The sequence below is a fragment of the Myotis brandtii genome, unplaced genomic scaffold (genome assembly GCF_000412655.1).
Source record: "Myotis brandtii unplaced genomic scaffold, ASM41265v1 scaffold698, whole genome shotgun sequence".
Lineage (NCBI taxonomy): Eukaryota > Metazoa > Chordata > Mammalia > Chiroptera > Vespertilionidae > Myotis > Myotis brandtii.
This window is the reverse complement of record NW_005370731.1, coordinates 37863-47604: the sequence shown is the minus strand read 5'-3', so window position 1 is coordinate 47604 and position 9742 is coordinate 37863. Positions and strand designations below refer to the sequence as shown.

Genomic DNA, 9742 nt, shown 5'->3' with positions numbered 1-9742 from the left:
AATATAATAAAAGTATAAATAAACATTATTAATTAAAAAAAATTGATTTTACAGAGAGAGGGAGAGGGAGAGAGAGAAAAACAACAACAACAACAACAACAACAACAACACATTGATGGAAAAAAAAAAAAAGAAAAAAAAAAAGAAAAAAAGAAAAAGCTTAAAAAATAAATATAAAAGTATAAATAAACATTATTAATTAAAAAAAATTGATTTTACAGAGAGAGGGAGAGGGAGAGAGAGAAAAACAACAACAACAACAACAACAACAACAACAACACATTGATGTGAGAGAGAAACATTGATCAGTGCTTTCTGTACACACTGCACCCCAACTGGGGACTGAACCTGCAATCTGGGCTTGTGTTCTGACCAGGAATCGAACTGGTGACCTGTCACTGCACAGGACGATGGTCAACCAAGTGAACCGCACCAGCCAGGGCTCAAAAAACTATTTTTATATAAAGATTTGGAACTACTTCTCTTGGCTATCTTCTTCCCAAGATGCACTTTTGTCATCATGCCCACAAGGCATTAAATACGATGACAAATAAATAGGAAACTCACCAGTGTCATTCCTTTCTTCTGGGTACCAACTCCTGTCCAGTTACTGCCTGCTTCTGGTTACTCCCCAGGACCTTCAAATAGGTTTTTTTCTTCTTCCAATATCTTGTGAAGAGTGTAATTTCATTATTTGCAGGAAAGCTGGCCCAATACCATCACAGTAGCAACCTCTGAGTGTCTTGCCTGGGACCTTTTCTATAATTTCCTTTTGGGAAACTCTCTCTCTCACCTTGGCTCCAAGGATGAGAATCCTGCCTGGGCCAATGAAAATATGACATTCTCCCTGACCACCATGACTGGTTCAGGAAGAAAGCTGTGACCCAAGTCTGGACAAAAATCAATTTCAGATCTTTTGCTGGAGCTATGTGCAAAGAGATACTGCCTTTCAGTTGTTGGTTAAGAGAGTAGCATGGATGCCTGGAACTGATAAGGCTTTTGCCTGCCTGAGAGAAACCAACATGGAGGAAAGCAGAGCGGAGACAGAAAACACTGGTGACATAGTTTAGTTGTCTGGATATAGCTGTGCCTGAAGCTGGTACACCCAGGCCTCTTCAGTTAAGAGTCAATAAGCTTGTCCTGACCGGTTTGGCTCAGGGGATAGAGCGTCGGCCTGTGGACTCAAAGGTCCCAGGTTCGATTCCGGTCAAGGGCATGTACCTTGGTTTCGGGCACATCCCCAGTAGGGAGTGTGCAGGAAGCAGCTGATCGATGTTTCTCTCTCAAGGATGTTTCTAACTCTCTATCCCTCTCCCTTTCTGTCTGTAAAAAAAATCAATAAAATATATATTTTAAAAAAAGAGTCAATAAGCTTAATGGAGCTTACACAAGTGATTCTCATTTAAACCTTATAGCAATCCTATACCCTTTTCCCCCTGGGCTAGTGTTTGGGTTAGCTTTTTCTTACCTGCAACTGAGAAGTTTGACCACACTAAGTGTACCTAAGAGGTAACACTTAGGTACAAAGGTTGCAGGAAGGAAGCATATAACTGCTAAACGCCCAGCATAAAACAACACTCTGGCCCTCAACCAGCAGTCAAGGCCTCATACAAATCCAAACATCCTATACGTAAACCACTCTAAAATTAATCCCACAGGGCGTAAGACAATACAAGCTTTGTTCTGAATCAAAGGGAAGAAAGGTATTTAAAACACTACCCTCAGACCCCATGCCCTCAACCCAGCCACCATCAATAAGAATCTGCATTCATTAACCGGCTTTTTTTAAAGTTAAGGAGAGAATAACATTCCCCCACTTTGGACCTTCTGTAATGGAGCTTACACAGGTGATTCTCATTTAAACCTTATAGCAATCCTATAGCACAGCCTCTTTCTCTCTAGGGCAGCGGTTCTCAACCTGTGGGTCTCGACCCCTTTGGCGGTCGAACGACCCTTTCACAGGGGTCGCCTAAGACCATCCTGTATATCAGATAGTTACATTACGATTCATAACAGTAGCAACATTACAGTTATGAAGTAGAAACAAAAATAATTTTATGGTTGGGTCACAACATGAGGAACTGTATTTAAAGGGCCAGAAGGTTGAGAACCATTGATCTAGGGAAACTGAAGTTCAGATAGGTTAAGTTATACTAGGTCACTCGGTCAGGAAATACTGGTTATTACGCTGGGATTCCAAGGCTGAGAACTCTAAAATCTATGCTCTTCCTTCCAATTCTGTTTTGTCATAACTTCACATATTCAATAGCAAAAGAGATCATGGAAACAGAAGCAGCTGCCACTGAAACTACCAATCATCTGTTCGGTTATTATGATTACACTGATGGTGATTTACTGTGGCATCTGAAAAAAAACGGTAGAAAATTAATAACAGCTATTCCTTATTGAGTACCTACCATGTGCTAAGCATGTTTATGTAGATTATCCTATTTAACCCTCCTAACAATCCTGCAAAGAAAGTACTATTCATTGAGTACTGTGGAGATGTAAGTGACTTTATCCAGGTCATGCAAGTAGGAAGTGGCAGAAGTGGGATTTAAACCCAGATTTGTCTGACTCTAAACCTAAGCCTTACGGGCTCAAACAGCCCTTATTATCATCAACACCCAACTCACCAAACTACCTTCCACTCCAGGGATATAGTGATCACAAATCCTGAAGTGACCAAAATTAAATATGTTTTTCCAATGCAGACAATTCATCAAAAATCTAAATGAGCCCTAACAGGTTTGGCTCAGTGGATAGAGCGTCAGCCTGCGGACTGAAGGGTCCTGGGTTCGATTCTGGTCAAGGGCATGTACCTTGGTTGTGGGCACATCTCCAGTGGGAGGTGTGTAGGAGGCAGCTGATCGATGTTTCTCTCTCATCGATGTTTCTAACTCTCTATCCCTCTCCCTTCCTCTCTGTAAAAAATCAATAAAATATATATTTTTTAAAAAATCTAAATGAGATGCACTTTTAAAACCTTTGTATACAATCCTAGCCAGTTTCGCTCAGTGGATAGAGAGTCAGCCTATGGACTGAAAGGTCCCAGGTTCGATTCCGGTCAAGGGCATGTACCTAGGTTGCGGGCACATCCCCAGTAGGAGGTGTGCAGGAGGCAGCTGATCGATGTTTCTCTCTCATCGATGTTTCTAACTCTCTATCCCTCTCCCTTCCTCTCTGTAAAAAATCAATAAAATATAAAAAAAAACAACAACAATAAAACCTTTGTATACAAATTTAGAAATAAGAAAAAGAAAAAAAAGGCTTGTCACTTACTATGTCTCTGCTTCTAGCTCCAGAAAGTTGGTCACTAAAAACTCTGGACTGCGATGGACCCACCCACTGAGAACAGGGTGCCTTGTGGTTGGGCCAGGTATTTATTAAGTGGACACTGTGGTCTATTAAACACTTCCAAGACATTGCTTTGTATCCTGGACAGCACTTCTCAATCAGATCTACCTGTCCTAGTGTCCCTACCCTACAATACCCACACCAAACAATTCCAGCACCCCCATCCCCAACAAGCACAGACTTCCATACTTCCGTTACGCCTGCCCGGACGGTTATGCTTCCCTGAAATGCCCTTAATTCTTCCCCTTCTTCTCCGCTGGATCTCGAAAATTTACTCATCATTCAGGGTTCAAATCAAAAGGCAGCAACGTTAACAGTTTACAGCAGTACTGGCCAACCCTTTCCACACCACGGCGCACAGAGAACATGGTAATATTTGTATGGCGCACTGGGGTAAAGAACAAAGCAGCTCACAGCCAGAAATGACTGGCAGGGGGATCTGGCTGCCCCAGGCCCCTCTCGTATGCCCCAACACCAAGCGCAATCAAACATCCAAGCACCACACGCAAACTTTCATTCTTGTTACTGTCACACATACACGGAAAGACTAACCGTTTCACTTACTTGTCTCTCCTGCCAAACCATGAGCTCTCAGCAGAATGGGATGCAATTTTGTTCACTTTCTATTCCCAGCAACAAACACAGGGTCTGGCAGCTACTAAGTCCTCAGAAACAGATTGCTGAACTGAATCCTGGCAACCTCTTAAAACGGTCTTTCAAGTGATAAGCAGCAGCAATTCTGAAGCTGGGCTATTCAGGATCTTCTTCCCGACTGCAGAAAATAGTAGTTGCTACCAACATACTCTAAGAGGGATTGTCTACTTCCCACCTATGGAGATGAGGTACTTCCCTTTTATAAATTCACTAGAGGCCCGGTGCACAAAATTCGTGCACTTGGGAGTGGAGGGTCCCTCAGCTGGGACTGCGAACCCTCGGGGGATGTCTGACTGCAGCGGGCCTAAGCCGGCAGTCGGACATCCTTATGCTGCCGCGGAGGCGGGAGAGGCTCCCGTCCCCACCGCTGCTCTCGCCAGCTGTGAGCCCAGCTCAGGGCTTCTGGCTGAGCGGTGCTCCCCCTGTGGGAGCGCACTGACCACCAGGGGGAAGCTCCTGCATTGAGCCCCCTGGTGGTCAGTGTGCATCATAATGCCGTTCAGTTGATTTGCATATTAGCCTTTTATTATATAGGATTCATTTACCAATATTTATCAAGCACCTACTCTGTGCCAGGCCTGTGGGCTATAAAACAGTGAGAGAGACAAACAGTCCAGAAAGAAGCACAGACATTCAACAAATAGTTCCATATACATCTCTGTAGATGAAATAAATGTTCTAAAAGGGACATCTACAACAGAGTACAGTTAAGTAGATAAATCTCAATAATGACAGAGAATATCAGATAACTGAAAACACAAATTTTCAGGCAGAAAGAACCAACCAAGTGCCAAAGAGACTATCTACCATCCAATACCCAGTCGTGAACTTTCAAAGCCTCAAGGATAACTATGTGCTGGCAGGTTGATGGAGGAGGAGAGAGGAGACGCAAAAGACACCAAGAATATAACTCAAGGTGTTTGGCCTGGGGAACCGGAAGAAAGGAAAGACGGGGGAAAGTGAAGTGCAAAACCCAAAATTTCAGAGATTTAAGAGGTGTCCCGTGAGAGCCGAAGAAAAACCTGGAGTCCAGGGTGGAGCACTGGGTTTGAAGACAGACACCTGAGAGGTGTCACAACAGGTGGCATTTAAATTTAAAGCCTCGAAAACGGTAACTGCTCGGAAGTGAAAGCAGGGGAGAGATTAGGAGGAGGCCGTAGGCAAGTATTACAGCAAGAGGGGCGAGCATCAGGAGAGGCCAGGGCGCCGAGGCCAAGGAGGCCAGGACGAGAACGTCCCCCTCACCAAATGCAGAAGGTGTTTCACGAGGGGGCGGTGATCAGCTGCATCAACTACTGCGCCGGGGCTGAGACCCAGCGCACTTGGGGGCCTCGGGATGGCTCGTGGCCTCGGCAAAGAGCGGGTTTCAGCGGAGCGGACCGGGCCTGACGGGGGCGCTGCTAGTGAGCCAAGACTGAAGTTGTGGCTGCAAACGGAGGCAGTTGAAGGAAGGCAACTGGAGGTATATGGTGGGGGAAGGAGGTTGTTTTGTTAGGAGGGGCGCGTCTTGAGAATATAATAAAACCACCCGAGCTCGGAGCCCACCTCAGCCCTCGTCCTCTCGCCCCTGAGCGGAGGACCCCAGCTTTGCGGCCTCCGCACCAAACTCCGCCCACTGCGGCTTCCCATCTTCGCGGGAGCTGCTGCGCACGCGCAGACCCCAAGGACCCGCGCGGGAGCCCCTCCCCCTCCCGAGCCCCGCCTCCTCAGGGAGACCAGGCGCGTGCGCACGGCCTCTCGGGAGCCGCCTCGGCCAGGCCGGGAAATGGGGAGGCAGTGGGAGGACCCCAGCCCTACGTTCCCGCCACTCTCCCCGGGTCTCAGATCGGGTCCCAGCCCCACCTACCGGTCCACGGACGGGACAAGCGCTGGAAACTGCGAGGGCGGGTGTAGGCGCGTCCCTCGAATGCTTTTCAAAGTCTGTAGGTAATAACTCGCTTGCGTTCGAAGATTAGCGGCACCTCGAGAACCATGCTTTTACCCTTTTAAGAGCCGAGTCGCAACGCGGAGGACCCCTTTACGTGTGCGCCGTCCATTTTATGTGACGTGCCGCGCTGCCCCTTGGGAAATGTAGTTTTTATTTACCCATTCCCGACTCTTCCGCTCAACCTCATTTTAACAAACTGGGGTCCTTGCGTGTTTTCAGCATCCTTTCCCATTCTCCAAAGCCTCTGTAAAAGAATAATTAAAAATAAAAAACATTAAAAAAGAATATTGTTGAGGGGGAGCAGTGGGTATATGAGAACTCTTGTTTTCTGCCTCAATGTTGCTGAGGACAAAAAAGTCTAATTTTTAAAAACTAATTTTAAAAACAAGCAAGTCTGTAGACACAGATATCGAGTCTTTAGGGAATCTTCGCAGGTACATATTAAGGATGTGAGCAAACATTTGCTTATAATGGTTTACATGCTAGTATTTTATAATTTCTTACATAACCCCTACCAAAGTTTATTACATATTTATCTGTTTGAATATTTGGTACTCTGGCCAACTCAGTGAGATGAGGATCATCAGTTTTGTTCACCTATGTATTCCCAGCCCCCAGTACAGTGTCTGGCACATAATAGGCCCTCAATATTTTTGTATTCATTAGAAGAATCTCAGACTTCAACACAAACTGTTTCTGCCCAAAACTTCATGCATCATTTTCATCCACCAGCTTTTTTTATTTTTCCCCGTGGTGTCTATCTCAATGGATGACTTGACCTTTTACCCAGTCTCAGCCCTATATCCTGCATTTTAGAGACTTATGCCAGCAGGGATTTCACAAAGTTTGCATTTGTAAAGGTCTCAGGAGCCATTTCTCCTGCACGTCAAATATGGACCTTAGTTGCTCCACAGAGATATTTGGGACTCAGTAATTTGTTTGAATTTATCTCTTACGATGTTTCTACAACAAACCTGTTTACTTGATTACTTTTTTAAAAGATATAACGTCTTTTATTTATTTTATTTTTTAAAATATGTTTTAAAATTGACTTTATAGAGAGAGGCAGGGAGAGGGATAGATAGAAACATCGATGAGAGAGAAACATTGATTGGCTGCCTCCCACATGCCCCACACTGGGGATTGAGCCCGAAACCCAGGCATGTGCCCTGACCAGGAATCAAACCAGGGACCTCTTGGTTCATGGGTCAACACTCAACCACTGGGCCACACCAGCCAGGCTTGATTAATTTTTAAAAAGTGTTTTTTTTAGAGTGTTGTCCATATGTAAGGGATAGCTCTGTCTTCCCCTTCCCATCCACATTTCTCAAAAAGAATTGTGGGTCCTCACTTCATTTTTTCACCTCCCACTTGGCAACAATAGCCCAATCCAGCACCTGGAAGTTCTCCTTGACACCACCCTCTCCCTTTCCTTACATATTCGATCCATCACTAAGTGTCTGCAATATAAAAATAAGAACAGTTCACATTTGTTGGGCACTTACTCTGTATCAGGCACTGTTGAAATGCGTTACATGTATTTATTGGTGTAACATAGTCAATCCACTTTTCATCTCCACCACATCCACCCTAGTCCAAGATGCCTCCACGCTGTCCTGAACAACTGCGAAAGCTCCTTATTTTTTAAAATCCTGGATGCAGAGTTTGAATTACTCATTTCTCACTATAGCACAGTATCATCAGGGCTCTGCAAGGCCTCTCTCCTGTTTTATGTGTTTACAGCCTTTTATCTCTTTTCTCCACTCCTGTCACCTTCCCCAATGGTGTATGGGAGTGTCTTTGGAAAACATGTGTGGTGTTTAGTGTGAGTGTATTTTTAACTTACCTAAATGGTATTGTGCTATAAACCTCACTCTAGTTCTTACTCTTTCCACTCAGCACTATGCTTTTAAGACCTGTCCTTATTGCTATGTATATACTTAGAACAACTGTGCAGTATTTCATAGTGGACATACACATTTTAGTCATTCAGATTTAGGTTGATGGACCTGCCACAGCGAACACCTCATGCATGCCCCTTGTGGCCTATGTGGGTATTGGGGGGGGGGGATGTATATCCACTACAGCGGTTCTCAACCTGTGGGTCGCGACCCCTTTGGCGGGCGAACGACCCTTTCACAGGGGTCGCCTAAGACCATCCTGCATATCAGATATTTACAATACGATTCATAACAGTAGCAACATTACAGTTATGAAGTAGCAACGAAAATAATTTCATGGTTGGGTCACAACATGAGGAACTGTATTTAAAGGGCCAGAAGGTTGAGAACCACTGCACTAATAGGTCTGAATAATAGCCTCTTAAATTTCTCTCCTCATCCATTCTGGCTAGAGAAATCTTCTTAAAATGGAGTGTGTTCATGTTCTGGCACCCCTGTCTCCTGGTCCAACTCCTCCTCTTCCAATCCGTTTCAGCCTTCTCTGTCTTCTTCGGGTCTCACACCTGCCATGTCCCCCTACATGGCCTCCGCAAAGGCTGCCTGGCGCACATTTCCCTCCCCTTCCCCTCCATATGTCCTTCTCACCTTCAGATCTCCCTAACTAGGCCAAACCCCGCTGTTACAGTCACTCAAAGCAAGTGTGGACTTCCTGCAGTTGTGACAATTATTTTACATTTGTGACATAATTTGATGCATGTCTGTCCTACCCCTCATCCCCTACATTACAAACTGCATGAAGGCTAGGCTCATATCTGTTTATGTGCATCATTGTATCTTTAGTACTTAGCCTAGTGCCTGGCGAATAATATAAATATTTGTTAGATGGAAGAGTAAATGAGGAAGTAATCTCTGCCCCAGGAGGGCTATTGAGGGTGACTGCTATAGAATTTGGTTTGCAGGGAAAAGACCAAGATGGCGGCATAGGAAAACACCGGAAATTGCTGCCTCCGACAACAACTTCAAAAATACAACTAAAAGACAGAACGGTCATCATCCAGAACCACAGGAAGGCTGGCTGAGTGGAAATTCTACAACTAGAAGGAAAGAGAAGAGCACACAGACTCAGAGGAGCTACGAAAGTAAAGTGCAGAGGTACGGAGGCTCCGGCGCGCGCGGAAAGGGGCGGGCACCTGAGGACGCGGCTGTCTTTTTGAATCGGGAGGGAGTCACAAGCTCCCGACTGCTCTGAACTCCGGTTCCGGAAATCTCTGGGGTCCCAGGGCTCATACAGGGAGAAACTGGACGGTCTGGCAGCAGGCAGAACTCGGAACTTGAGGGCGGCTTTCCCTCAGAGGTGCTGGCAGCAATTACCGGACACTGAGACGCGCGGCCCCTTAGGGCAGGGCTGGGAATCAGCCATAGCTGCTTGCTCCGCCCTGTTGATTCCGAGACCCCGCCCCATCCAGGCTGCTGCAAAGCCTTTTGCATATGAATGCCCGGGTCCTTTCCAACCTGACAACTACCTAACAAATTGCAGCTGGGCCAGACAGACCCAGAACTTCCAAGAGAAGGCCCAAGGCCCCACAGCAGCTTGCATTGCTTCTCAGCTGGGCCTCATCTGGGCACCCCCAAACCCCCAAAAAAGGAAGGGGAATCTGCATATCTCTTCATAGCTCCTGCTGGGTAACCTCAGGAAGAGGCTTAATTAGCACCTCCTTAGATCCAAGAGCCAGTGTACCCAGTGGTCAGAGTGGGACCACCCAGATTACAACTCCTCAGATTCATAAGGAACACACTCAGGGGGCAGACTCAGTGAGCACCAAAGCCCCACTGAAGCAAGTCTTGCCCCAGAAGGGTGTCTTCAGCACAGAAGTTCTCCCACTGCAGACACAGCTGATTCTCA

The 9742-nt window shown here is 45.9% G+C and overlaps 1 protein-coding gene across 1 annotated transcript in view; it reads right to left on the bottom strand.

The window, feature by feature from the left end:
• Positions 1-6066, bottom strand: part of LOC102253764 (SAGA-associated factor 29 homolog) — a 47840-nt gene extending 41774 nt beyond the window's left edge. The window contains 1 exon segment of the mRNA XM_014529840.1: positions 5858-6066. The gene's annotated coding sequence lies outside the window, so the exon portion shown is untranslated.
• Positions 6067-9742: the final 3676 nt, after the last annotated feature.